This window comes from Pituophis catenifer, unplaced genomic scaffold (genome assembly GCF_029215685.1).
Source record: "Pituophis catenifer annectens isolate HBS135680 unplaced genomic scaffold, rPitCat1.0.hap2 SCAF_3, whole genome shotgun sequence".
NCBI classification, from domain to species: Eukaryota; Metazoa; Chordata; class Lepidosauria; order Squamata; family Colubridae; genus Pituophis; species Pituophis catenifer.
The window spans coordinates 163441789-163448777 of NW_027256883.1; positions in this window are offsets into that span (position 1 = coordinate 163441789).

Consider the following 6989-nt stretch of genomic DNA (forward strand, 5'->3'; position numbering starts at 1 on the left):
AGATTAGAGGCCTTTTAAAAAGATCTCTTGATCCTCTGATTAACCTTTGCATGAAATGCAAAAGCTGCAGTGAGAAAGAAGATAGAGGAATTCCCCTGTCAACTTAGGTTTCTTAGCTGCTTTATGAGAGTTGGAAAAATGGTAGCATATATATGAAATGTCTTACATAGAAAAGAAGAGTTGATAGGTAAACTGCCCAAGTCTGGAAGCATATTGGGTCAGGCAGCTATAAAATCTTCCTTTGGGTCACTCACAAAACTTCAAGAGAAATAAGGGTATTCTGCACGGAATTAGCTTTGGGATCGTTTCTTCTTAAAGTCATAAAATCATGGAGTTAGATGAGAACATAAAATAATTTAATTCAACCCTATGCAATGTGCAGGAAGACCATTTAAACAATCCCCCCAAAATGGCTACCCAGGCTCTTCTTCAAATCTCCAGAGATGAAGATCCCAACACTTTTGAATTAACAAATAGAGTAGACAGCTCCCTGGATCTCAGATGTAATGTGATTTGTTCATGGGCAATCCATGATTTTGGGACCAGGAAAATGTGGTTTATATTATAAACTATTGTTTGAAATTGCTTCACGTGAACTTAAATCAAATGAATCAGTGCAGAACAGGTTAAATCACTATGTGAAACCACTATCCGGTTTCACTTAAGAAGGGAAGCACACTCTACCCATATAGAAGGTGATGTACAAAGTACAAAGATGTGAATGTGGGTCCAATGTGAACTGGGAGTCTGCTCTCAAATGAAAAGATGTTGGAAGGGAAGCCCAGAGAAATTTCAGAACTTCTGGGCATGGTACAGATTTCACAGCACGTTGCGCTGCATATTGATGTACACGTGTTGGTGTCCTCTGGTTACTTTTTCAAAGCAATGAGGCGTGGTTCTGCAGTTATGACCGCTATAGACTTATCTTGGGCTCAATACTCTCAATTATGGGGGTTATGGCATTTGAAATCTTTGTGGTTATGGATTCTCTATGTTTGAGAAGTACTACAGGGGATTTTCATATACTGTGTAATGAGAGCAGGGGTAAAATCCATTTTTTTTCCCTACCGGTTCTGTGGGCATGGCTTGGTGGGCATGGCAGGGGAAGGATAGTGCAAAATCTCCATTCCCACCCCACTCCTGGGGGAAGGATACCTCAAAATCTCCATTCCTTCCACTCCGGGGGGAAGGATATTGCAAAATCTCCATTCCCACCCCACTCTGGGGCCAGCCAAAGGTGGTATTTGCCGGTTCTCCGAACTACTCAAAATTTCTGCTACTGGTTCTCCAGAACCTATTAGAACCTGCTGGATTTCACCCCTGAATGAGAGGCCATATGTCCTTTTCTGGTTTAATATTCTGCAATGTGTATCTTTCGCCTCCCTTACCACGAGTGCCATCTCTGTGTTGATACCCTTCCAATAATTTGTGGTGTTATGGACATGCAAGACTATCCCAACCATACACTGCATGACAGTGTCTCTATTATGCAGAATTGTGATATGCCCTGGCTGTTATGCGGACACTCCTTGACTCATTATCAAAAACACAAATGAATCCGCAAGCACACTCTCAGCCATCTTTTGCAAGCACACTCTCAACTGTCTTTTCAGTCCTTTTCAATTTCTCTAGTCATTCCATGTGTTTTGAAGTATGTGCATGTGCTTTGAAGATAAAACATAAGGCTGAAGAGTTCAACAAATTAGATTACAGTAGGATATGCAAAGTGACAGAATTTAGTTTGACAGTTGGCTGAGTGTAGGCAAAGCCTACCTGCATTTCATTCCGTCAGCAGCCAACAATCTACTTCTTCAAGGAAATCATTCTTATATAACGTGTGTGTGTTGCGCTCTGCTTCCTATACTTTTAATATCAGAGAATTGGAAATCAGGAAATCTGTACTCTTGCATGCACTGGACACAGGCATCGTTCACTGTGCCATTTTTTTCCTGCTAATAATTACCCTATAATAATAATAATAATAATAATAATAATAATAATAATAATAATAATAATAATTATTATTATTATTATTATTTTATTTCTATACCGCCCTTCTCCCGAAGGACTCAGGGCGGTGTACAGCCAATTTAAAAACACAAGACACAACAATAATTAAAAATTAAAATAATTAAATAGATTTGGCCGATTTAAAACCCCAAAAATTAAAATACCCCAATTTAAAATTATTATATTGACAGCCCTGCCTGGCGGAACAACAGGGTCTTCAGTGCGCAGCGGAACACCCGGAGGTCGGAGATCTTACGTATTTCCGGGGGCAGTTCATTCCACAGGGTTGGGGCTCCCACAGAGAAGGCCCTCCCCCTGGGTGTCGCCAGCCGACATAACTTGGCTGATGGCACCCTGAGGAGACCCTCTCTGTGGGAACGGACTGGTCGGTGGGAGGCTATTGGTGGCAGAAGACGGTCTCGAAGGTACCTGGGTCCTGTGCCATGGAGCGCTTTAAAGGTGGTAACCAATACCTTGAATCGCACCCGGAAGACCACTGGGAGCCAGTGCAGCTCGCGCAGGAGGGGTGTCACGCGGGCACAACGAGGTGCGCCCATAACCACCCGCGCGGCCGCATTCTGGACCAGCTGGAGCCTCCGAGTGCTCTTCAAGGGGAGCCCCATGTAGAGAGCATTACAATAGTCCAGCCGGGAGGTGACAAGGGCATGAGTAGGAGCTCGTTTGCTTCAGATAGTATACAAGGGAAGCCTCTCAGTACCTAGTGGTCCCCTTCTCAAGCCTAGATTCAATTTTCACATGCAAAATGAATTATCTGCTGGAAGGTGCCCATGAGCCCACATTGAAGACTACATGGGGGCTCACTGGGAAGGCAAGCCGAAGAACATGCCAGAGAAGATATCTTTATAGTTTTCAAGAATTAGACTAACTATGGCACAGACAATAGGAAACTTACTATTCTTGTGTAGGTGTGTAAGAATACTACCCCCATACACACAAATGTCCATTGTGGCACCTAAATGTCCTGGAATGCAGCCACAGAGTTACACATCTCCATCTCATGGTCTGAGAAGTTTCCATCCTAGATGGAAACTGGACTGAATAGCACACACATAAATTGAAGGTGACATTTTCATATTGTGGTGCAAAAATGGAAAATGCAGTTTAGAAAAGTGTCTATAATATACCATAACAATATGGTCCTGTACTACTGCATAGCAAATCCAGAATGATACTTCAGAGGACCCTCAAGCAGTGGTGAAATGTAAAATTTGTTACTACCGGTTCTGTGGGCGTGGCTTGGTGGGGTGGATAATGTGACTGGGTGGGCGTGGCCAACTTTTTTTTTTTTTTTTTTTACTTTTAAAAGCATTTTTTCTACAACCTCTTCGGCCGAAGAGGTTGTTTAAAAATGCTTTTAAAAGCCTCTAATGACCAGGCAACTCAGCTGGGATCGTCAGAGGCTTTTAAAAGCATTTTTTCGGCTGAAGAGGTTGTAGAAAAAAAATGTTTTTAAAAGCCTCTGACGATCCCAGCTGAGCCGCACGATCATCAGAGGCTTTTTTTTTTAACTTTTAAAAGTATTTTTCAGGCCAAAGAGCCTCTGATGATCGCGCGGCTCAGCTGGGCATGGGAGGGTGGGCAGGGATTTTTGCTACCGGTTCTCCGAACCACCCGCCACCATCGCTCCAGATCGGGCTATCTGGTCCGAACCGGGAGCATTTCACCCCTGCCCTCAAGGTTTGGAAAGGGAACATGACATGTCCATAGCATCCTGTAAGTGGAAGAAGGGCTGACTCAAGCCACATGACCAAGTCTCAGTGCTCAAATTGGCTGTGAAACGACCAATTGTTTCCATCTGTAACCACATGCAGATCTAAGCTGGCCTAATGGGAAAATACTACAAAAACTCCCTTTTTATCAATCCTGCAGTGCCTCGAGGTGACTAGATGGAGCTGAGTGTTTACTGGTTGGATGCCCTCCCCATGGGGAGTTTGCAGCAGATATTTTTTCTTTGTGCCCTAGGGAAGAAACATCTGCTTCCTAGGACTGAACTCTAAACTTTCCGAGTGGGAGGCCAGCATCTTCACCACTAGACCGCTATGCAGTAATATTCGAAAATTTTTGACCAACTTCAGAATGTGGGGCAGATATGTGATGAAGACATAGCAGCTAGAAAGGGTTTCTGCTTTCTGGGATATGTCCATAGGTTAGGGCAATTAGAAAAAACTTTTTAGATTTGCTAAAATGGATGTATCATAAAAATGTTGTAAAAATTCAAGCAACCACTAGATGGCGCAAAAGAGTTAAGGTTTTCTGTAGTCTCTTGGTGTGGCCATATGGCTCCTGTCTGTATTTTTGCTAGGATTGCTAACAACCATCAGTCTATTACAGTATTTCATCTCTTGTTAAGTAACCAGGTGTTTTACATCTGCTTCACAGACATATTGGATTATAACTTCTATTATTCCAAGCCACCCAATCTTCTGAATTAAATTTATAAGTGTCATTGTTCAACATCTACCAAACTAAAGATTAAGTAGGTCAGTAGGCAAAAAATGCAGTTCTGCAGAATCTACACTATTGTAATGAATTTATTAGAATGGAATCTAACTGTCTCAGGACTTTTTTTTTACAGTAAACAGCTCTCAACTCATAGGGTTGCAAATAACACAGCACTGCTTGCAAATTTGCTATGAGAATAGTCTGTTTTTAGAAAGGAAGGGGAATAAAATAGATACATGGACTTGCTCACAGATCATTTCATCTCATAGCAATCAGCATCTCTCAGCCTGCCCCCCCCCAGCAGAAGTGGCGTTCATCTTTAAAACAATAGTGACAAAACTGTTTGCCCTCTAGCTGTTTCGCTCTTCCTATTGCCATTCCAGACTGCAATTTATAAAGAAGAGAACACACACATTTTAATAGCTCACCCCCAACACATAAACTATTTGAACAAAACAATGGAAAATGTGACCTTTAGCCAACTGGCTTTGTAGGGAGGGCTGCTGAATTTTTGTGGAAAGCATTATTTGATTGGTAGTCAGGTGGAATCTGTCTTTTAGTGGAATCATCCAATTGCTTTGGCTTTTCACACGGGAACAATATTTAGTATTGAAAGAATTGGAGTTTTTGAAAGCCAATTCATGAAACAGTGGGTGCATTTGGAATTCTGTCTCATGCAATATCTTAATCCATTCATTCCAAGTGCAAAAAATAAATCCAGATTGGGAGATCTAGTTACTTGTTCTGTAAATAAGGCTTCAAAAAGCACACCAAACTAAAAATGGGAGCTACTCCCTCGCCAACAACTTTCCAGAAGTGTCTGTGGGTTCTTTTACCTGTTTCTACAATTGCCTACTTCTGTACTGTCTCATTTCACATTAGAATTACAAGAAGATTGTTTTGAATAGTTTTGTCAGGGAGATTTAAAAACAAACCAGTGCCTTGTAAAAATAGGAGGCAGCTGCCTTGGGGCCCAGAGGTGTAGAGAACACTGCTGGGCTTCCTTTTCTGTGCCCACATCTTGCCTCATGCCTACCATGGTCATGAATGTGTGCAAAAGAGCTAACAGAGCTGAGCATAAAGATCAGAAGGACACTATGCCTTCAAGGAATTACGTCTTTTATGTAGCTCTTCCTGGACAATCTGAATCCTCATCCTCAGTTTGCAGCTTTGCATAGTAGGCCAAGCACAGGGCCCCAATATGAAGAGCAACAAGAAAGGAAGGAGGGAGAGAGTAAAGGAAGAGCTGACACAGCTGCTGGCTTGAGTCACTTGTTGCTAGCTAGATGGCAGAATTTACTGGTTGGGGACAAGGGACATGTTGGGTAACTGAGGAGGGGAGGGGATGCCTTGCAGACCTGAGCAAGAAGAATTAGCTGGGTGAGCCTCTGGACTGCTGCAGTGGAAGGGAAGAGGGGAGTTGGGGGGGGAGGAGATGTGAGAAGTTAGTCCTAAAACAGCTCTATTTCAATAGAAGAGAATATATGTACAGGGTTGAATTCTTGGTGTTCTCCAAGCTTGGTTGCTTGCAGACATTTCATTACCTGACTAGGGAATATCATCCATTCTAGTAAGTGTGAAATTTGCTCCCTATTTATATATAGCGGCTTGCCCTGCTAATATTGGCCGGGTTGTGGTTTCCTCCTTGGTAATTCCTTGATTAGGGTATTGTTTTCCGCTTGATCATTTGTCTGGTAGTAATCCCTCCTTATCTGGGTATAGGTTGCTGGAAAGGTCTTTTTGTCTGCTTCTTGGCTTTTTTATTGTCTCTTTTGGATGGTCTATAAATGTGGTTTATTTATATGCATATTGGTGACTGATTTGTCTGAGTGCCAAGCTTCCAGGAATTTCCTAAAGTTTTTGGATTTAGCTTGGTTTGCAATGCTAAGTTTCCCAGTTGAAACTGTGGTTGAGTCTGTCCATGTGTTGTGAGATTAAGGAGGTTTTGTTGTGTCTTCTAACTGCTAATTGATGTTCATGGCTGTGTTCTGCTAATCTTCTGTCTATTACAGGTAGCTGTTACAATTCTTACATTGTATGTTGTAGGTGACTCCTCTTTTTTCTTCTTGGTGTACAAAGTTAGCATCCACCCCTCTCCTAGAAGAATGAAATATTTTGAGAAATATTAAAGAGGCAGAATATTATATTTCCCTGGATGAGAAATGGAGAAACATGTTTTTTAGAGGAAGGAAGCAGAGTCATTCTTAATAGCTCCCATCTTTCTTAATAGCTCTCAGCAGATATCAGCAGTTAAGAGATAAAGAGATAGCTAGCTCTATTCATAAGCAAATTCCCTGCAGCAAGGTCTGAACAAAGGTAGGGTTAGCCCTCAGCCACAATAGGAATTGCCCAACAAGCCCCTTCAATGCATCAGCTAAACTTCAACCAAACTTGGCTCAGACAAACTCCTGGGATTTGTACATGGAACCATGGGAGTCTGACAACAGCCAATAGATTACATGTTCTTGCACAGGAACAGGAAGTTCAAGTGCAAAGCCCAAAAGAAGGTATAAATA